This window comes from Pristiophorus japonicus, unplaced genomic scaffold (assembly GCF_044704955.1).
Source record: "Pristiophorus japonicus isolate sPriJap1 unplaced genomic scaffold, sPriJap1.hap1 HAP1_SCAFFOLD_47, whole genome shotgun sequence".
Classification (NCBI taxonomy): domain Eukaryota; kingdom Metazoa; phylum Chordata; class Chondrichthyes; family Pristiophoridae; genus Pristiophorus; species Pristiophorus japonicus.
This window is the reverse complement of record NW_027254374.1, coordinates 5010659-5034075: the sequence shown is the minus strand read 5'-3', so window position 1 is coordinate 5034075 and position 23417 is coordinate 5010659. Positions and strand designations below refer to the sequence as shown.

At 46.5% G+C, this 23417-nt stretch overlaps 3 non-coding genes across 3 annotated transcripts; 2 read left to right on the top strand and 1 right to left on the bottom strand.

Annotated features, from left to right (window-relative positions):
• Nucleotides 1–2968: 2968 nt before the first annotated feature.
• Nucleotides 2969–3041, top strand: trnak-cuu (transfer RNA lysine (anticodon CUU)). Its single transcript has one exon. It is a non-coding gene; the product is annotated as a tRNA-Lys (tRNA).
• An 11247-nt stretch (nucleotides 3042–14288) lies between these two features.
• Nucleotides 14289–14361, bottom strand: trnav-cac (transfer RNA valine (anticodon CAC)). Its single transcript has one exon. It is a non-coding gene; the product is annotated as a tRNA-Val (tRNA).
• Nucleotides 14362–15251: 890 nt separating this feature from the next.
• Nucleotides 15252–15326, top strand: trnan-guu (transfer RNA asparagine (anticodon GUU)). Its single transcript has one exon. It is a non-coding gene; the product is annotated as a tRNA-Asn (tRNA).
• The last annotated feature ends 8091 nt before the right edge of the window (nucleotides 15327–23417 follow it).

Sequence of the window (23417 nt, the reverse complement as noted above, 5' to 3'; positions counted from 1 at the left end):
GCCCCAGGAACTTGAATCCCTCCCTGCTGCACCACTGCTCCAGCGACGTATTCATCTGAGCTATCCTGCGATTCCGACTCTGACTAGCACGTGGCATTGGTAGCAATCCCGATATTACTATTTTTGTGGTCCTACTTTTTAATTCAGCATCGAGCTCCTTAAATTCATCTCGTAGGACCTCATCCCTTTTTTTACCTAAATCTTTGGTAACAATGTGCACCACGACAACTGGCTGTTCTCCCTCCCTTTTCAGAATGTCCTGCACCCGCTCCGAGACATCCTTGACCCTTGCACCAGGGAGGCAACATACCATCCTGGAGTCTCGGTTGAGGCCGCAGAAACGCCTATCTATTCCCCTTACAATCGAATTCCCTCTCACTATCGCTGTCCCATTCTTTTTCCTGCCCTTCTGTGCAGCAGAGCCAGCCACGGTGCTATGAACTTGGCTGCTGCTGCACTCCCCTGATGAGTCATCCCCCTCAACAGTGCTCAATGTGAGGACAACGTGATATCCGCTAGACTGCAGCCCATCAAAGGGCGAGAAACCACTGAATATAAAGGATGAGCTCACAAATATCAGGGGCAGTGCAGTCTGGTCAATGTCAAACCCTCCTTTCTTATTCAGCAGTGGCATGAAAGGGAGTCAGACGCCACAAAGATTAATTAAAGACACAAATACAAGCAACACTTGCAATACTTTTCAGTGTAAAATTCTTTCACTTTATTTGAAATGCTACTGCGTTGAATCTGAAAATACGCACGATGGGATTTTATCTTCACGACTGATTGTATTTTGTGTGCACGGTACGAATAACCGGTGCTGTTAAATTTGATAAAAGTTGCCCCAGATTCGTGGTGTCATCGGCAATGCAGATTTTGAACCAGAAAGCTAAAACACAGTGAGTAAAATGGGATGTGGTTTTCGAGTTATGATGCAAAGCACAGGACAAATGATTGAAGTATGAACTGTTCCTGAGTTAGCATTTGTTTGATTGTGCAAAAGAAGGTGAGCGGTTAATTAATGATGGTTTCCCGTGAAAGCAAAAGAAAAGTTTAAGAAGAAACCATACGGTGCCTGTCAGGTGAGCGCTGCTTGTGATACCTGGTGGGAATGGGCGGAGATTTTACAGCCCATTGTATTACAGAACCTTCATATAGACGAACATCTCCTGCTCACTGTGTAGGTCTCATAGTGCAACGGTAGTGTGTCTGACTACAGCTCCTAAATTGCGTGTTCAAATCACGTCGTGGTCATTGTTCTTCCATAAATTAATATTTCCTTTGATGTTTGGCAACAACCAGACCCTTGCTCCAAGGTCTGACTCACTGTTTCCAAGGTGTCAGGCAGAGATTTTTTTTTTATTTAAAAAAATACTTTATTCTGATAAAAATTTGTACAGTACATTCAAAAGCAGTTCAGTACATTTAGCTGCGGTCATTAATCCCATGCACTACATTTGGGTGCTGACGGCAGTTCTGGTCGATGTATTCCCTTGCTTTTCAGTTCCAGTACAATTCGGTACAATACGGGATACCTTGTAGTACATTCAACAAATTGCATCACTCGTGTCACTATACAGTACATGGAATGGGTGACGGAACATTAAACATTTTTTCAACGTGCATCACGAAACAGACCTTACATTGTACATGGCACTACATAGGTGTTTACAGATCATGGTGCTCCATGTACACAATAGAGAAGTTACAAGTACGGCCCGAGCGGAGTTTTATTCTGATTCCTGCCCCGGGGTTTACCGTGTCAGAAGGGCTTTACACTGTGGCCCTTCCCCACCCTGCCTTTGCGGCAACTACACCAATTTTAAGTGTGTCCCTCAGCACGTAATCCTGGATCTTGGATTGCGCCAGTCTGCAACACGCAGAAGTGGACATCTCCTTGCTCTGGAAGACCAGCAAGTTTCGGCAAGACCAAAGAGCATCTTTGACTGAGTTGATGGCACTCCAGCAGCAGGTGATGTCTGTTTCAGTGTGTGTCGCTGGGAACAGCCCGGAGAGCACAGAGTCCTGTGTTACGGATCTGCTCGATGTGAACCTCGACACAACCACTGCATGTCTATCCAAACCAGGTTCCCTGATGGTCTAGTGGTTAGGATTTAGTGCTTTCAACGCCACGGCACGGGTTCGATTCCCGGTCAGGGCAATTGTACTTTTAATTCAAAACCGAATAAAAAAATAGTTCATATATTTTACACATCTATATGCATCTCCTGTGTAAAAAAAAAAGAAGCATTGATTTAAAAATCATTAATTAATACATAAAATTCTATTGTCATATGATATATTTTGCTCTGAGCATATGAGGAACTTTTCTCCCGATCCCATTATGTTTAATTCTGGTAATCTGGTGCTGAAAGTGGAGATGTTTCCGCAGTGTACCGCAAATCATAGACACCATCAGAGGCAGCCTCTCGGGATCGAGGAGGACTTGCTTCCATCCCAAAGTGAGTCCTTTGATGGCTGAACATTCCGATACGAGAGCCACAGACCCTGTTACAGGTGGGACAGACAAACGTCGAGGGAAGGGGTCGGTGGAACTGGTTTGCCGCGTGCTCCTTCCGCTGCCTGTGCTTGGTCTCTTCATGCTCCTTGCGTCGAGAGTCAAAGAGCTCAACGCTCTCTCAGAAGATCTTTCTCCACATCGGGCGGTCTGCGGCCAGGGTCTCCCAGGTGTCAGTGGTGATGTCGCACTTTACCAGGGAGGCTTTGATGGTGTTCTTATAACGTTTCCGCTGTCCTCCTTTGGCTCGTTTAACCTAAACGAGCTCCGCATAAAGACGTAAACATAAACACGTGAGGATTAGGGGCCGGAGTTGGCCATTCGGCCCCTCGAGCCTGGTCCACCATTCAAGAAGATCCTGGCAGTTCTTCAACAGCAAGTTTGAACATCTGGGGCGGATCCAACAGGCGCCTGGCTGCAATGAGTGATAAAAACCTGCTTTGAATGAAAGCCTGGCTAGCTCAGTCGGTAGAGCATGAGACTCTTTATCTCAAGGTCGTGGGTTCGAGACCCACGTTGGGCGATTTCTTTTCATTTAATGTTGCTTTAATGGAAAACCTCTGACCGAAACGGCACAAAACAAAAATGTTGCTTTCAAAGTCATTAAACTCCGAAATTTTCATGCCCCGCGAATCTCCTGAATCAGATGCCTCTAGTTTTGGCGACTCAATCCATGTCCCTTTGCAATGTTGTGCTCCCAGCCACACTATGAAATGTGCCACTAACTTATCGAATCATGGAATGGTTACAGCACGGAAAACCATTCGGCCCATCGAGCCCGTGCCGACCCTCAGCGAGTCCCACTCCCCGCCCTTTCGCCGTAGCCCTCCAATTGTTTTTCCTTCAGACACTTATCCAACTCCCGTCTGAAAGATAAGATTGAGTCTGCCTCCACCGCCCTTTCAAGCCGTGCATTCCAGATCCTAACCACTCGCTGCTAAATGGCCATCTCCTGTTCCGATGTATGAAGTCTGGGAAACACGAGATCAATTCCTGGCACACTCACAGCCTTCCGAAATATCGCACCGTCATTGTCTTCTCGTAAAACCAGCTCCTGAAGTATCGGCCAGCTGTGTATGTTAAAGCTCTGATTTTTTTCCTAAGATTGCTTTCGACACAGTGTTTCTGTCGTGTTCTTGTTATCATATTCACCTCACACGTGAAAAGTCCCCGGTTCGAGCCCGGGTGGAAATTGTATTTTGGAGAATACTTTTGCTGTGTAATAAATTGAACAAAAGTCGCCCCAGGTTCCTTGTCGCATGAGCACTGAACATTTTAAACCAGTCTCCAACATACAGAGTGAGTAAAGTCAGATAGGGGAGAAAACTTCATCAATGATTCAAAATCCTGAAATAATTAAAGTTCAGTTATTGAAGTTTCCACTGTCCCTCAGTAACAATTCTACAAAACAACGCTGTCGGTTAATGAATGGGGAATAAAACAAATAATCTTCACCCATCCCCATCCCCCGGCACACAGTTTAATTAGTTGCATGTCATTATTTTAAAGATTTTGAATGGAAGAATTATTTTCTGAATCCGTGCTCCCTCTGTGAGCGCCGCATCACGAAACGAGCAGGAAACACATTAAAGAGTTTACCACAATTGCTGACATTTCTTTGTTTTTTTCTTGTGTTTTTTCAGCTCTTCGTCCTTTTCAGCTCCTGACTGCGGATATTGCTGTGATTAAACCTGAACACAATGCAATGTCTGTCTCACTGTTTCCCCGGTGTCAGGCAGAGATACGCCTGCTGCCGTCATTTGTTGCATGTGACAGGACACAAAAGTTCAAAATCAACCTGCAGGTGGCCACACACAGCAATGAATAGTCAGGATGGCCGAGCGGTATGCGGTGCTGTGTTTAGATCACTGTCTCCTCTCGAGATATTATTTTTGCACCAAAAACGAACGTGCGATAAAATGGAAAAAGAGCAGTCCGGGGTGCATTGTCACATGATGCAAGCTACCTCGGACCCGGACCAAAGTTCCCCGGACACCGTGCACAGGCTCAGGAAAACAACGGGGGAGAGGATATCCCGGCCACTGGGCCTTCCAGAAACACTGAACAAGTGACCAGTCTGAAACTTTCCAGAGTAATAACTTGTAACGGGAACTTCTGACAGTCCGGATGGCCAAACGGTCTAAGGTGCTGTGTTCAGGTCACAGTCTCCTCTGGAGGTATGGGTTCAAATCACACTCCTGACATTCAGTGTTTTTAATTACAAACTCATTTGTTTGGACACCACACTCAAGTGCTTTGGGACATCCATCGAACTTCATAAAATGACCCCACTTCAATTGCAAACAATGATATCAAAGTTACTTCTCAAACCGGGAATCGATCCTGGTTGGCTGTAACGAAAGGAATGGTTTTGTGAAACATTGAAATGTGCCCTATAAATATCTCGCACTGCTCATTTAAATACACGGTTATAATTTGTTTCAGTGCAAAAGAAGGCAGGCACGAAGGGCCAAATGGCCGACTCCTGCTCCTGGTACTTGTGTTCTTATACAGAGCAGAGAACATATGATCAAATGATCAACTCTCCCTCAGTTCGCATTTCGTTCATTGTGCAAAAGAAGATTATGGGTTCATTAATGATGTTTTCCTGTGAAAGCACCATGAAAGTTTAAGGACAATAATTCACCCAACATGATGTTCAAACCCACGACCTGGAGATTAAAAGTCTAATACTCTACCGACTGAACTAGCCGGGCCTGCTTAAGGTGCATCGTGCTGTCGCTGATTGCTGCCAGGCGCCTGTTGGTATCGCCCCGTGGCTTTATATCGAGCTTTATCTCGAGCTTCAAACCACGAAACCGGTTCTCCTGAATTTCAAGGCTTGTACGGAGATCAATCATCAAAAGCCGTGTCATTAACCACAGCTGTGCCGTCAATTTTCTGATCGCAAAGTGCTTTCAGTCCTTGTCAATATCTCTTGTCTCTGTGCCGGTGTTTCCCGATTCTGTCGGTCTCTCTGGCTCTTTAATCTGTGTGTGGTCACCTGCAGGTTGATTCTCGATGAATGCCTGTGTTTGTGTCTTCTACAACAATAGAAAATGTTTCTTATATATTTCTTACGTTCTATCCAATGCCTTGATATCCTTCCTAAATTGTGGTGCTCAGAACTGTAAACAGTTCTCCAACTGACGCCTAAACCGGGTTTGAAAAGTTGTGGTACAACTTCCTCGCTGGTGTCCTCTATTTCACTTCATATAAAGCCAAGGGCCCTGTATTCATTTTAAACAACTGAGTAAGTTATCTACCCAGCTTCAAAGATTTCTGTGTGTAAATCACTCAATCCTTCTGCGTCTCTTTTAACACAATACCATTTAGTTTATGTTTTCTCATATCACCTCCCTTTGTTTCCCAGACCTTACACACAGGTACAGGAGGAGGCCCATTCAGCCCCTCGAGCCTGTTGCACAGGAACAGGAGGAGGCCCATTCAGCCCCTCGAGCCTGATACACAGGAACAGGAGGAGGCCCATTTAGCCCCTCGAGCCTGTTACACAGGAACAGGAGGAGGCTATTCAGCCGCTCGTGCCTGTTACACAGGAACAGGTGGAGGCCCATACAGCCTCTCGAGCCTGTTACACAGGAACAGGAGGAGGTCCATTCAGGTCCTCGAGCCTGTTACACAGGAACAGGAGGACGCCATTCAGCCGCTCAAGCCTGTTACACAGGAACAGGAGGAGGCCATTCAGCCCCTCGAGCCGGTTCCGCCATTCAATGAGATCATGGCTGATCTGTGAGCAAACTCCATATACCCGCCTTTGGACAATCTTCATTAATACCTTTGATCAAAATGCGATGTAAAATGAACAACTGACCCAGCACGAACTGCCCTTTGCAGAAGGGAGTTCCAAACCTCTCCCACCATGTGTGTGTTGGAATGTTTCCGAATTTCACTCCTGAAACGTCTGTCTCTAATGTTTAGACTATGGCCCCTAGCCTGGGACTCCCCAACCAGCGGGAATCATTTCTCTCTATCTACTCTATCTCTTCCCTTATTATCTTTGAAAATTTTGATCAAATCAATGCTCGACCCTCTAATTTCCAGTGGGTGTAATCTCATATTTAATTTAAACCTTGCAATCCAGGTATCATTCTGGGAAACCGACACAGTGCTCCCTCCAACGCCAATATAGCCTTCCTAAGGCAAGGTCAGTGAAAACTGAATAAAGGACGGGTCTTACTAGATTTAATCTGATGGTTTCCAGCAGGCATTTGGTAAGGTCCCACACATCATCATCATCATCATCAGTGGCGGGTCCTCGAACGAGGAAGGCTTTCTTCCACATGTGAAGGACCCGATGTTCCAGTTCTGAACTCCAATCAAAGGGTGGAAGATGCCTGTGGGTGGATTCTTTTAACGTGGTGTGACCGTTGGACACCAGCCGCCACCGCACGGGCTTGACAGAGCGAGGTCTTGGTCCAGTGGCAAGGGTTAACCAGGAGAGCTGGAGTCCTGCTGTGCTGCACGTCATCAAAACACAGGTCGCTGTTTTGTGCGTGGGCAGGCAGGAACATCGGCGGGACACAGGTACAGCGGAGGAGCGGGAAGATCAGTGTGGAGGAACGGTGAGAGGTCGTGGTGGAGGAGCGGTGAGAGATCGTGGTGGAGGAACGGTGAGAGGTCGTGGTGGAGGAACGGCGAGAGATCGTGGTGGTGGAACGGTGAGAGATCGTGGCGGAGGAGTGACGAGAGATCGTGGTGGACGAACTGTGAGAGATCGTGGTGGAGGAGCGGTGAGAGATTGTGGCGGAGTTGCGGCGAAGGTTAAACACAAGCGATGTTGGCAGAAATCAAAGTTGAGGCAACGAATGTGTTGTGTAACTGCAAAGCATGCACTCCCATGTTCCACCATCAGGGAGCTCATCCCCTGAAGTCCCAAGGGATCCCAACACCCCTTGGGGCACGGTGCACGAACTGCCACTCTGGATTGTCCCGGGCGATGGCCCCACACTGCTTGGAAGGAGCTGGCTGGGCAAAATCCGCTGGAACTGGGATACCATCCGAACGCTATCACATGTCGATGAGGCATTATGTACCCAGGTTCTGAACAAATTTCCTTCCCTTTCTGAGCCAGGCATTGGAAACATTTCCGGTGCGAATGTGCGGATCCACTTGGTCCCAGAGGCACGACCCATTCACCACAAGGCGCGAGCGGTACCTCATATGATGAGGAGAGAGTGGAAATCGAGCTGGACAGGCGGAAACGCGAGGACATCATCTCCCCAGTGGAATTCAGTGAATGGGCCAGCCCGATTGTTCCAGTACTCAAAAGTGAAGGCACGGTCAGGGTTTGCGGCGATTATAAAGTAACTATTAATCGTTTCTCGCTGCAGGACCAATACCCGCTACCTAAGACAGACGACCAATTTCGCGCGCTGGCAGGAGGCAAGGCGTTCATCAAGCTTGAGCTGACTTCGGCCTACATGATGCAGGAGCTGGAGGAGTCTTTGAAGGGCCTCACCTCCATCAACATGCAAAAGGGACTGTTCAGCGACAACAGATGCCCGTTTGGAATTCGGTCGTCTGCAGCGATCTTCCAGAGAAACATGGAGAACCTACTCAAGTCGGTACCACACACGGTGGTCTTTCAGGAGGACATATTGGTTATGGGTCTGGACACCGTCGAACACATACAAAACCTGGAGGAGATCCTCCAGCGACTAGATCGCGTAGGGCTGCGGCTGAACAGGTCGAAATGCGTCTTCATGGCAACAGAAGTGGAGATTTTCGGGAGAAAGATCACGGCGGTGGCATTCGGCCCACAGACGCCAAGACAGAGGCTATCATGAACGCGCCCAGGCCACAGAACGTCACGGAGCTGCGGTCATTCCTGGGACTCCCCAACTATTTTGGTAACTTCCTACAGGAGTTAAGCACCTTTTAGAGCCCCTACATGTGTTATTGCACAAAGGTGAGAACTGGATATGGGGAAAAAAAAACAAGTAATTGCTTTTGACAAAGCCAGCAACCTTTTATGCTCCAACAAGCTGCTTGTATTGTATAACCCGTGTAAAAGACTTGTGCTAGCATGTGACGCGTCGTCGTACGGAGTCGGGTGTGTATTACAACAAGCTAACATTGTAGGGAAGTTGCAACCTGTAGCCTTTGCTTCCAGGAGCTTGTCTAAGGCCGAGAGGGCCTAGAGCATGATTGAGAAAGAGGCATTAGCGTGTGTGTTCGGGGTAAAGAAACTGCATCAGTTCCTGTTTGGCCTCAAATTTGAGCTGGAAACCGATCACATGCCCCTCACATGCCTGTTCACTGAAAACAAGGGGATAAATACGAATGCCTCAGCCCGCATACAAATGTGGGCACTCACGTTCTCAGCGTATAACTAGACCATCCGCCACTGGACAAGCACTGAGAACTGTGCGGATGCTCTGTCGGCTACCATTGCCCACAACGGTGGTGGAAATGGCGCAACCTGCAAACTTGTTGATGGTGGCGCAGCCCGCTGACTTGTTGATGGTCATGGAAGCATTTGAAAATGATAAATCACCTGTCACGGCCCGCCAGATTAGGACTTGGACCAGCCAAGTTCCTCTGCTGTACCTAATAACAAATTGTGTATTGCATGGGAGCTGGGCCAGCATTCCCGTTGAAATACAAGAGCCAATCAAGCCGTTCCAGCGGCGAAAGGACGAGCTGTCCAGTCAGGCAGACTGCCTGTTGTGGGGTAACCGCGTCGTGCTACGAAAAAAGGGCAGGGAGACGTTAATCTCGGATCTCCACAGCACACACCCGGGTATAGTAATGATGAAAGCGATAGCGAGATAGCACATGTGCTAGCCCAGTATCGACTCTGACTTAGAGTCCTGTGTAAGGCAATGCAGTGTATGTGCTCAGTTGAGCAACGCGTCCAGAGAGGCACCACTAAGTTTGTGGTCCTGGCCCTCCAGACCAGGGTCGAGGATCCATGTCAACTATGCAGGCCCATTTCTTGGTAAAATGTTCCTGGTGGTGGTGGATGCTTTTTCAAAATTGATTGAATGAGAAATAATGTCGGGAAGCACCGCCACCGCCACCATTGAAAGCCTGAGGGCCATGTTTGCCACCCACGGCCTGCCTGAAATACTGGTCAGTGACAACGGGCCTTGTTTCACCATTGCCAAATTTAAAGAATTCATGACCCGCAATGGGATCAAACATCTCACCTCGACCCCGTTTAAACCAGCCTCCAATGGGCAGGCAGAGCGGGCAGTACAAACAATCAAACAGAGCCTCAAACGAGTCACAGAAGGCTCACTCCGAACCCGCCTGTCCCGAGTACTGCTCAGCTATAGCACGATACCCCACTCGCTCACAGGGGTTCCCCCGGCTGAGCTACTCATGAAAAGGACACTTAAAAGTAGACTCTCGCTGGTCCACCACAAACTGCATGATCAGGTTGAGAGCAGGCGTCAGCAACAAAATGTAAATGATGGTCGCGCCACTGTGTCAAGGGAAATTGATCTGAATAACCCTGTATATGTGCTAAACTATGTACATGGTCCCAAGTGGATCGCGGGCACGGTGATCGCGAAAGAAGGGAGTCGGGTGTTTGTCTTCAAACTAGACAATGGACAAATTTGCAGAAAGCACCAGGACCAAACGAGGCTGCAGTTCAAAGACTGCCCTGAACAACCCACAGCAGACACCACCTTTTTCGAATCCGCAACACACACCCAAAGGATCAACGACACCACCACAGATCGGAAATCGAACACATCACACCCAAGAGACCAGCAAGGCCAGACTCACCCAGCAGCCCTGCAGGGCCAACAACACGCCTGCTCAGCGAGGGCACAGCCAAAACACCAGAACAGACATTTGTACCGAGGCGGTCCACCAGGGAAAGAAATGCTCCCGACCGCCTCACCTTGTAAATAGTTTTCACTTTGACTTTAGCGGGGGAGTGATGTTGTGTCTCTGTAAAGCATGTACTCCCATGTTCCACCACCAGGGAGCGCATCCCCTGAAGTTCCAAGGGATCCCAAGAGACTGTTGGATGCTCTCGTTCCAAGTTATTACTCTGGAAAGTTTCAGACCGGGCACTTGTTCAATGTTGCTGGAAGGCCCAGTGACCGGGATATCCTTACCCGGGTTTTTCCTGAGCATCTGCTCGGTGTACGGGGAGCTTTGGTCCGGGTAAGAGATAGCTTGCATCATGTGACAATGTACCACGGACTGATCTTGTTCCATTTTATCGTCCACAAGATTTCATTTCAAAAATGTTTCCGCCAACAGGCGCTCAATCCCTCTCTCTGCAAAACGATCCTTTCACAAACATTTCTCTGATTGGAACTGCACCAAACAACAATGTTCCTTTCAAAGTCATTAAACTCCCCAATTTACACATCCACAATTTTAAGGACAAGGACTGAAAGCGCATTGCGATCAGAAAATTGCCGGACCCCCTGTGGTTCATGACAGAGCTTTTGATGGTTGATCTCCGTACACACCTTGGAATTCAGGAGAAACTGTTTCGTGGTTTGAAGTTCGAGATTAACCCACGGGGCGGAGCCAACAGGCGCCTGGCAGCAATCAGCGACAGGAAGATGCAACTGAAGCAGGCCCGGCTATCACCGGCATTACCATCGCCGAATCCCCCGCCATCAACAGCCTGGGATCACCATTGACCAGTAACTGAAGGGGATTGACAGGAGCGATGTTGAGAAGCCCGGCTAACTCAGTCGGTAGGACAGGAGGTTCTTAATCTCAGGCTCCTGGGTTCGAGCCTCACGTCGGGTGAATTATTTTCCTTGAACTTTTATGTTGCTTTCACGGGATTTAATCTTCTTTTGCACAATGAAAGAAATGCTAACTGTTTTGGTCTCCTTATTTAAGGAGCGATATACTTACATTGTAGGCAGTTCAGACAAGGTTCACGAGGATGCATGAAGAATGTTCCCGATGACAAGTTGGCAAAAATAATTAAAGTCTGTGAGATACTCAACCATTATTTCAATAATTAATCCACCCACAACATTTGAGATACAACAAGGATCCATAGCTTTGCCAAGACCAGCCAGCTCACTTGGTCAAATATAAAACTCTTAATCTCAGGGTTGGGGGTTTGAGCCCCACGTTGGGTAAATAGCTTCTGTTGCAAGCCAGTAATGACATGGACTCTCTTACTAATCCACCCCAACTTACAGTAACACAGTCCCGCCTAAAGAATGAGGAATTGTGGGTGACTGCATGTTGATCAGCAGAAAACTTCCTCCTCTCCGATTCCACTAAGGCTCAGCCTCCCACGATCACCTCTCGACAGGACAGGCTGCTGTCCAGATCGATTATACAGAGGCTTGGAATACAAGAGCAGGGAGGTTATTCTTGAACTGTTAGGCCACAGCTAGAGTACTGCATGCAGTTCTGGTCACCACATTGCAGCAAGGACGTGATTGCACTGGAGAGTGTACAGAGTAGGTTTATGAGGATGTAGCCGGGACTGGAGAATTTTAGCTCTGAGCAGAGATTGGATAGGCTGCGTTTGTTTTTCTTGGAACAGAAGATGCTGAGGGGAGAGGATTGAGGTGTATAAAATTATGAAGGGCCTGGATAGAGTGTACAGGAAGGATCTGTTTCCCTTAGAAGAGGGGTCAACAACCAGGGGGCACAGATTTAAAGTAATTGGTCGAAGGTTTAGAGGGGATTTGAGGGGAAATCACTGGAACTCACTGCCTGAAAGGGTGATCGATTCAGAAACACTCTGCACATTTAAAAAAGTACTTTGATGTGCACCTGAAGTGCCGTAACCTACAGGGCTACGGACCAAGAGCTGGAAAGTGTGACTGGGCTGGGGAGCTGTTTGTCGGCTGGCACGGACACGATAGGCCGAATGGTCTCCTTCCGTGCTGTAAATTTCTCTGATTCCATGATGAGCAATTTACATTTTAAACCAGTCTCCTAAAACACAGAGTGAGTAAAGTCAGATAGGGGATAAAAATTCCTCAAGGGACACACAGGGTAAGATAAAGGAAAAAGGGAAGCTTAGGACAGATAGCGAGAAATCGACACTGCAGATACTCGAGAGGAGTATAAAAAGAGCAGGGGTGCAGGATCAGAACAGCCACGATATTATTGGATGGTGGAGCAGGCTCGAGGGGCCGAATGGCCGACTCCTGCTCCTTACGTACTTATGTTAATTGTTGAATCATTGCCCATTGCACGCACTTTACTTGAGGTGTCTGATTCAGAATGTTCATTGTAACATGTCATGAACATGTAACAGTGTAATATCTCCAAGTTGGCAGATGACACTAAACTGGGTGGCGGTGTGAGCTGTGAGGGGGACGCTAAGAGGCTGCAGGGTGACTTGGACAGGTTAGGCGAGTGGGCAAATGAATGGCAGATGCAGTATAATGTAGATAAATGTGAGGTTATCCACTTTGGGGTCAAAAACACTGGGGCAGAATATTATCTGAATGGCGGCAGATTAGGAAAAGGGGCGGTGCAACGAGACCTGGTTGTCATGGTTCATCAGTCATTGAAAGTTGGCATGCAGGTACAGCAGGCGATGAAGAAGGCAAATGGTAAGTTGGCATTCATAGCGAGCGGATTTGAGTATAGGAGCAGGGAGGTCTGACTGCAGTTGTGCAGGGCCTTGGTGAGGCCCCACCTGGAATATTGTGTTCAGTTTTGGTCTCCTAATCTGAGGAAGGACGTTCTTGCTATTGAGGGAGTGCAACGAAGGTTCTCCAGACTGATTCCCGGGACGGCAGGACTGACATATGAGGAGAGACTGGATCAACTAGACCTGTATTCACTGGAGTTTAGAAGGATGAAAGGGGATCTCATAGAAACATTTAAAATTTGGATGGGACGGGACAGGTTCGATGCAGGAAGAATGTTCCCGAAGTTGTGGAAGTCCAGAACCAGGGAACACAGTCTAAGGATAAGGGGCAAGCCGGACTGACATATGAGTAGAGACTGGATCAACTGGGTCTTTATACATTGAAATTTAGAAGGATGAGCGGCGATCTCATAAAACATTTAAAATTCTGATGGGACTGGTGAGTGCCAACTTTAGCTCAGCCGTTACTTCGTAAACCAACTTTGTGAAAAGTTTGAATTTGTCTTAATGTAGTCGCTGCCTGGTGTTTTTGTTGTCATTTTCAATCTCCTTCTTTCAAACTGAAACAAATGGTAACCCTATTTGTAAATTAGGAATGCGAGATTTTTAGAGAGCATATTTAAATGCTTCACAAAAACATTCTGATCACGACAGCTACAGGGTTCGATTCCCAGTTAGAGAAGTAACTTTGCGACCACCGTTTTTAATTAAAGTTAAGTAATTTAATTAAATTACACAGATGACCCAAAGCACTTCAGAGTGGTGTCAAAACAAATGAGTTGGTAATTAGAAAAATAGGAATGTCAGAAGTTGGATTTGAGTTTCTGGGATTGAGGATGAATAACCCTCTGTGCACTGGAACTGGGAAGGGTGAATAATGAATGATTTGTTTCCGGGTTTGAAATGCGGCTTGTATTTGCTGGTATTAACCGATAGCATTATTTAGCAGAATGAAATAAATGCTAACATGATCACTGAGGGACAGTCGAAACTTGAACAACTTAATTTTAATAATTTGTGAAACTTGAATCATTGAGGAAGTTTTATTCCTTTTCTGATTTTACACACTCTGTATTTTAGGAGACTGGTTTTAAATGTTCATTGCTCACCATGGAATCAGAGAAGTTAACAGCACGGAAGGAGGCCATTGTCACATGAACAATGAACATTTAAAACCAATTTTTGTTTCAGAAATAATGTTTCCACCCGGGCTTGAACCGGGAACCTTTCGCGTGTGAGGCGAATGTGATGACCGCTACACTACAGAAACTAGCGCCTAATGCTATGCCCAGAGAGAAATGTTCAGCAACAAGCTGCAATACTCAATCCCTCTCTCTGCAAAAAGTTCCTTTCACAACATCTCTCTGACCGGAACTGCACCAAAATAAAATATTCCTTTCAAGTGTGCAAATTATTTTCGTTTAACTTTTATTTTGCTTTCATGGTATAACATCGTTAAGGAATCGATAATCTGCTTTTGCACAATGAAAGAAATGCTAACTGAGGGAAAGTCAGTCGGTCAATAATTGGTTCTGTGCTCTGCATGTTGGTAATGCAGCCATGGTGATCCAAAGATCGGTGGGAAAGCAAGTTGTGAGGAGGACACAAACAATCTGCAAAGCGATATCGATCGGCTCAGTGGCTGGGCAGTAATTTGTCAGGTGGAGTATAATGTGGGAAATATGAGGTTATCCACTGTGGTAGGGATAATAGTCAGGTCATCCTGACTATTCAGTGCTGTGTGTGGTCACCTGCAGGTTGATGTTGAACTTTTGTGTCCTTTTATGTGAAATAAATGAGGGCAGCAGGCGTATCTCTGCCTGACACCGGGAAAATAGTGAGAGAGCCCTTGGAGCAAGGGTCTGGTTATTGCCAAACAGCAAAGGAACGATTAATTCTGGAAAACAAATGTCTGAAAGAACAGTGACCCCGACCTGATTGGAACACAAAATCTTCGGATTTACCGTCAGACACACTACCGTTGCGCCACGAGGCCTACACAGTGCGGTGGAGATGTTCGTCGAAATGAAGGTTCTGCAATACAAGGGGCTTGGAAATCAGGAGAACCAGTTTCGAGGTTTGAATTTCGAGATACATCCATGGTGCGGAGCCAACAGATCCCTGGCAGCGATCAGTGACAGGACGATGCAACTTATGCAGTCCTGACTAGCTCAGTCGGTAGAGTATGAGACTGTTAATCTCAGGGTTGTGAGTTCAAACCCTACGTTGGATGAATTATTTTCCTTAAACTTTTTTGGTGCTTTCACAGGAAAACATCATTAATAAACCCATAATCTTCTTTTGCACAATGAAAGAAATGCGAACTGAGGGAGAGTTGATCATTTAATCATTTATTCTGTGTTCTGTATAAGAACACAAAAAGCAGGAGCAGGAGTCGGCCATTTGGCCCTTCGAGCCTGCCTTCTCATGCACTGAAACAAATTTTAACCGTGTTTTTAAATGAGCAGTGCGAGATATTTGGAGGGCACATTGCAATGCTTCGCAAAACCATTCCATTCGCTACAGCCACCCAGGATCGATTCCCGGTGTGAGAAGTAAGTTTGATATCACTGTTTGTAATTGAAATGCGTCATTTTATTCAATTCGATGGATGTCCCAAAGCACTTCAGAGTGGTGTACAAACAAATGAGTTTGTCATTAAAAACACTGAATGTCATGATTGGGATTTGAACCCACGCCTCCAGAGGAGACAGTGACCTGAACCAACGCCTTAGACCGCTCGGCCATCCTGACTGTTGGATGTTCAAGTTGCAAGTTATTACACTGGAAAGTTTCAGAACGGGCACTTGTTCAGTGTTGCTGGAAGGCCCAGTTACCGGAATATCCACTCCCCCAGGGTTTTCCTGAGCCTGTGCTCGATGTACGGGGAGCTTTGGCACGGGTCCGAGGTAGCTTGCATGTGTAGGCTGCTTGCTGGCTTCAGGTGGTCTCTTACCAGTGTGATCAATTCTTCAAACGGCTTGCTTGCTGGTTTCTCGTGTGCCAGCAGGTCCTTCATTAAAGCGTATGTTTTCGAGCCGCAGCTGGTCAAGAGATGGGCTCTTCTCTTGTCTGCCTTATTGACGCCGAACCAGTCTTTGGTTACAAAGCTTTGCTGGAGCCTTTCTATAAAGTCCTCCCAATTATCTCCAGCATTGTATTTTTCATCTGAGCCGTTGGTCGCCATTCTGTGGATTCTGTAATCCCGTAACTCGTCGCCACTGAAAAGTCCTGACCCTGTAATACAGACTCACACGAGGCACATACTGAAGTCAAGTTCACTCTGGACCTGCACCTTTATTACACAGCTCTCGAATGCCACACTTGCCTGAGACCTATCCTTATATACCTGTCTGGGAAAGGTATCCAGTGTCTCCTGCAAATGCACCCCTGGTGGTAAGGTAAGTTTGTGGTTACAGGTCATCTCTGGTTACAGTCATGTATGGCATGGTAAGGTACAGTTATGTACAGTAGTGTGAGATACATGACAGTATTGGTATTTATGGTGATTACAGGAATTATTAATCGTCTCACAGACCTCAATTATTTTTATGCGATGAATTGATCGAGGATTGAAAGCAGGTTAGTCCGGCGGGTCTTAACCGCTCGACCACCAGGGAACAGTTCCGATACATATATATATTTATATATGACCCTGAATATCAACGGCTACCTACCTAGACCTCGTTGTGCAACGGTAGTGTGTCTAACTTTGAGTGAGAGAAATTGTTCCACAGTGACACTCATCTCATCTTTTGTTCACTTTTAAACACGAGAAACTGAGACAGGGGAATAAATAGAGAAACCAAAGCACATGGTTATAGACAAGAGGAAGAGAGAAGGGGAAAAATACTGTCCCCACCCAGAACAAATGCAGAAACCCCTCTGCTGCGATCGGGGGGACCACCCACAGCCTGGATACACTAACGTCCCAACAGCTCATTGACTGTCGGAGTGGGACTGTGCGGTGCTTCAGAGGACAGCTCGAAAAAGCAAAGTCACTGATTCCGTCTCATGTGCTCCTCCAATCAAGAAGAGCAACACACTAAAAATGCTCCAATAATGGTTAGACCTTATCTTCACATTTGCTGCACAGTTGGCTCGTTGGTCTAGGGTTATGATAATTTTTTCGGGCTTGATACTTGAAATTTGCGAGAGGTCCCGGATTCAAATCCTGGACGATTTCCTGAATTCTCGGCTAGCTGTGTAGGTTTTATCCTCAGATAGATTCGATCTCAGTGTTTCCGTAGTGTAGTAGTTATCACATTCGCCTCACACACGAAAGGTCCCCGGTCCGAAACCGGGTGGAAAGATCTTGAAAACTTGAAAATGGGCCGAATAGCTGACTCCTGTTCCTAACTCTTACGTTCTTTTGATCTCTTGACCTTTCACAGGAGAACAAACTCTTCTCTGAACATGCATGATAAAGCTCCAGAAAATATTTCCGTCCGAGGTGCTTTCGCGTGTGAGGCGAACGTGTTAACCGTTACACTGCGGAAACATCTCCACTTTCAGCACCAGATTACCAAAATTAAATCCAATGAGATCGGGATAAAAGTTCCTCACATGCTCAGGGCAAAATATCTGATTGATGGTCCACAAAAGAATGAACAAACTTCAGCACGAGGTCAGAGGGAAATGTTAAGCGAGCACGTGGACTGCTGAATTGCACTTTTGAGGAGTTGGTGATGACAAAACAAATGGGTTCCGCTTAAAGATCAGAAAAGTCACAAGTGGGATTCGAACCCTCACCTTCAGAGAAAACTGCAACTTGAACACAGCACCTTAGACCGCTCGGCCATCCAGACTATGCAGTGCTTTGTGTGGCCACCTGCAGGTTGATTTTGAACTTTTGTGTCATGTCACATGAAATAAATAAGGGCAGCAGGCGTATCTCTGACTGACACCGGGGAAACAGTGAGACAGACATCACAGCAAGGTTCTGGTTATTGTCAAACAGCAAATGAAATATTAATTCTGGAAGAAAAATATCCAAAAAAAACACTGACCCTAACGTGATTTGAAAACGCAACCTTCTAATTTGGAATCAGACACACTACCGTTGCACCATGAGACCGACACAGTAAGCTGGAGATGTTCGTCTGTATGAAGGTTCTGCAATACAAGGGGCTTTAACATCCCCGCCCATTCCCACCAGGTATCACAAACAGCGCTCACCGGACATTCACCGAATGGTTTGCTCGAAAACCTTTCTCTTGCTTTCACGGGAAACCATCATTAATTAACCCCTCACCTTCTTTTGCACAATCAAACAAATGCTAACTCAGGGACATTCCATACTTCAATCATTTGGCCTGTGCTTTACATCTTAACTCGAAAGCCATATCCCATTTTACTCTTCAGGGATCTGGGGCAACTTTTATCAAATTTAGCAGCACCGGTTTTTCCTATCATGCACACAAAATAAAATCAGTCGTGAAGATAAAATCCCACCGTGCGTATTTTCAGATTCAATGCTGTCGGATTTCAAATAAAGTGAGAGAATTTTACACTGAAAAGATTTGCAAGTGTTACTTGTATTTGTGTCTTTAATTAAACTTTGTGGCGTCTGACTCCCGTTCATGCCACTGTTGAATAAGAAAGGAGGGTTTGACGATGACCAGCTCATCCTTTTTGTTCAGTGGTTTCTCACCCTTTGATGGGCTGCAGTACAGCGGATATCACGTTGGCCTCACACGCAAAAGGTCCCCGGTGGATCCGTTTTCTCTCAGTCAAAGTTATCTATTTATTGAAGTGAAATAAAGTGCAATTAAGGAATAAGGGAGCCCTTTTACCATGAGAATAAATAGCAAATGCTGGAAATCTCAGCAGGTCAGGCAGCATTTGCCAGGAGACGAAACACGTGATTAAACCAGGGACTTTTCCCGTGTAAAGCAAAAGATCTTAACCCCTCGACCACCAGGGAACAGATACGATACATTTCGATATACTTATATATATTTAGATATGAACCTGAATATCAACGGCTACCGACTTAGATCTCGTGGTTCAACGGTAGTGTTTCTAACTTTGAGTGAGAGAAATTGTTCCACAGTGACACCCATCTCATCTTTTGTTCACTTTTAAACACTAGAAACTGAGACAGGGGAATAAATAGAGAAACCAAAGCACAGGGTTCTCGGCAAGAGGAAGAGAGAATGGGAAAAATACTGTCCCCACCCAGAACGAATGCAGAAACCCTTCTGCTGCGCTCGGGGTGACCACCCACAACCTGGATACACTAACGTCCCAACAGCTCATTGACTGTCGGAGTGGGACTGTGCGGTGCTTCAGAGGACAGCTCGAAAAAGCTAAGTCACTGATTCCGTCTCATGTGCTCCTCCAATCAAGAAGAGCAAAACACTAAAAATGCTCGAATAATGGTTACACCTTATCTTCAGATTTGTTAAACAGTTGGCTCGTTGGTCTAGGGGTATGATTCATACTTCGGGGTTGCTACTTGAAACTTGCGAGAGGTCCTGCGTTCAAATCCTGGACGAGCCCTCAATTTATCCAAAAATTTTGAAATTGCATCGAAATTTTGCAAAGAAGGTCTTGCATTTCTTCAACACTTTTCAGGAACTCATGACGCCCCAAAGCGCTTCATAGCCGTTGAGTTTTGTTTGAAGTGTTGAAGTGTTGTATTGTGGGGAAAGATGTGCCCGAATCACCCCACACGAACCGCAACTCTTTGCGAAGGAGTTCGGTGCAAATAATCAGGTGCCTCAGGGACTTGGACTTTCTGTGAATGAGTTTTGCTTGTACCTGCGTTCAAGCTTGAAACAGTAATTGGGCTTCCATCTCACGGGAGCAGTGTGTAGCGGTTAGTGAGTAGGTGACCAGGTTGATGTGCACCGCTTTCAATCTTTGAAATTTCACCAAACAAAGAAACGGTGAATTAAACTGTCCCTGTAAGCGACGGATTGAAGGGATCGCTGCTCCAAACAGAGCTGGAACACGCACAGTGCAGGAATGGGGTCCGCAACATTAAATGCCAAAGTTATTAAGCAGACAATAATTAAACATACACTTAACAGTACTTACAGCCAAACCATGCGAATGTTAGCCGAAGAACTCAAACACGTTACAGTTCCCAGCTCGGTGTACAAATTGATCAAACATTAATCGGATTCTAAACTATCTGTTCCAAATGGCACATTTTATATCTTTTCCTTACCCCTGCTACGTGACAATTTAAACTTTTAACAGTATTACCGAACACAAGTGCCCAAGTTCTGATGGAACGTCATTAACCTGAAACGTTAACTCTGTTTCTCTCTCCACAGATGCTGCCTGACCTGCTCAGTGTTTCCAGCATTTAACTTTTTATTCTCCAAACTTATAATCAGAATATCACTTCCCATGTCATCTAACTACACTCCTTCCTGATATGTAGCCTTGTCCCACAAACCAGGCTCCTTTCGGATGATTCAGGCATTCATTGGAATTATAACTTCTTAATGATAACATTAATGTGAAGGATGTAACGATGCAATACTTGCCATCAGAGCGCCCGACTGTTGGAGTCCTAATGGTCACCTGCCCACACGAACAGGGCCAGTATAAAAGGTTGGCTGCCATGTAGTTCAGGCACACTGCAGTTGTAATAAAGAAGACTAAGGTCACACTAAGTTTAGCTCACAGTACTCAGCCTCGGGGAGTTCTTCTATGCACAGCAATTGGCGACGAGTAACATAATTCGAATTTTCACGCAACCATGGCTGCTGTTGGAATATTAGAGAGATCCAAAGAGGATGATGATTGGGAAGCCTTCGTCGAGCAGCTCGACCTGTACTTTGTGGCCAACGAGCTGGAAGGAGACACTAACGTGGCTGAGCACAGGGCGGTTCTCCTCACCATCTGTGGGCCTAAAATATACAGCCTCATCAAGAATCTGCTCACACCGACAAAACCAAAGGAGAAGGAATATTCAGCGTTGTGCACACTGGTTTGGGACTACCTAAAGCCGAAGGAGAGTATCCTCATGGCCAGATATCGTTTTTACACGCACCATCGCTCCGGGGACCAGGATCTGGCGGATTATGTCACCGACCTGAGACACCTCGCGGGACATTGCTATTTTGGAGCTGCGTTGGGGCAAATTCTGTGGGACTTTTACGTGCTGGGCAGCAGCCACGAGGTCATTCTTCGAAAGCTGCTGGCTGCTGAAACCCGAGACCAGAGCAGGGCCATCGCGATCGCCCAGGCATGCATGGCCACGGACGATAACAGCAAACAGATATCTTCTCAACATCGAAGCTCATCGGTAAGTACTGTGCATAAAATGATGTCGCTAGCAGGCCGAACTGCATATGGCAGGGTCTATACGTCTGTGGCTGCAAGACCTGTGATGACTCAGAGTCCGCCATCGGAGATCGATGTGAATCTATTAGCACCGTGTTGGTGCTGCGGGAATAATCCTCGGGCCCATCAATATCGATTCAAGCACTGCGTGTGCAAAGACGGCACAACGATGGGGTACCTCCAGTGAATGTGCAAACGTGCTGTGACATACCACGTGGCAGAGGATGATCGATCCGGCACGGATCATGCAGCACAGGCAACTCAACCCGAGGAACAAGGACTCCCAGGTGCCGGTGGGGATGTTGCATTTTATCAGGGAGGCTTTGAGGGTGTGCCCGAAACGTTTCCTCTGCCCACCTTGGGCTCGCTTACCGGTCGGAGTTCTGTGTAGAGCGTTGGCTTAGAGAGTCTCGTGTTGGGCATGTGGACAATGTGGCCCGCCCAACGGAGCTGGTCGAGTGTGGTCAGTGCTTCAATGCTGGGGATGTTGGCCTGATCGAGAACACTGATGTTGGTGCGTCTGTCCTCCCAGGAGATTTGCAGGATCTTGCGGAGACAGCCCTGGTGGTATTTCTCCAGTGATTTGAGATGTCTGCTGTATATAGTCCATGCCTCGGATCTATACCGCGGGGCACTTATCACCACCGCCCTGAACACCATAAGCTTGGTGCCAGATTTGAGGTCCTGGTCTTCAAACACTCTCCTCCTCAGGTGATCGAAGGCTGTGCTGCCACACTGGAGGCGGTGTTGGACCTCGTCTTCGATATCTGCCCTTGCTGATAGTAGGTTCCCCAGGCGTGGAAAATGGTCCACGCTGTCGAAGGCCACACTTATAGCCTTCTTAAATATAGCACCCTCATTCTATTCTCTTGAAACAAGTTCCTGAATTCTCGGCTAGCTGTGTAGGTTAGAGCTGTGGTTTTATCCTGAGATAGATTCTATCATAGTGTTTCCGAAGTGTAGTAGTTATCACATTCGCCTCACACACGTAAGGTCCCCGGTCCGAAACCGGGCGGAAAGATCTTGAAAACTTGAAAATGGGCCGAATGACTGACTCCTGTTCCAAACTCTTAAGTTCTTATGATCTCTTGACCTTTCACAGGAGAACAAACTCTCCTCTGAACATGCATGAGAAAGCTCCAGAAAATATTTCCGTCCGAGGTACTTTCGCGTGTGAGGCGAACGTGTTAACCGTTACACTGCGGAAACATCTCCACTTTCAGCACCAGATTACCAAAATTAAACCCAATGAGATCGGGATAAAAGTTCCGCAGATGCTCAGGGCAAAATATCCGATTGACAGTCCACACAAGAATGAACAAACTTCAGCACGAGGTCAGACGGAAATGTTGAGCGAGCAGGTGGACTGCTGAATTGCACTTTTAAGGAGTTGGTGATGACAAAACAAATGGGTTCCGCTTGAAGATCAGAAAAGTCACAAGTGGATTCGAACCCTCAGCTTCAGAGAAAACTGCAATTTGAACACAGCACCTTAGACCGCTCGGCCATCCTGACTATACAGTGCTTTGTGTGGCCACCTGCAGGTTGATTTTGAACATTTGTGTCCTGTCACATGATATAAATAAGGGCAGCAGGCGTATCTCTGCCTGACACCGGGGAAACTGTGAGATAGACATTGCAGCAACGGTCTGGTTATTGTCAAACAGCAAATGAAATAGTAATTCTGGAAGAAAAATATCAAAAAAACAATGACCCTTACGTGATTTGAACACGCAACCTTCTAATTTGGAATCAGACACACTACCGTTGCAACATGAGACCTACGCAGTGAACTGGAGATGTTCGTCTATATGATGATTCTGCAATACAAGGGGCTTTAAAATCCCCGCCCATTCCCACCAGGTATCACAAACAGCGGTCACCGGACAGTCACCGAATGGTTTGCTCGAAAACTTTTCTCTTGCTTTCACGAGAAACCATCATTAATTAACCCCTCACCTTCTTTTGCACAATCAAACAAATGCTAACTCAGGGACATTCCATACTTCAATCATTTGGCCT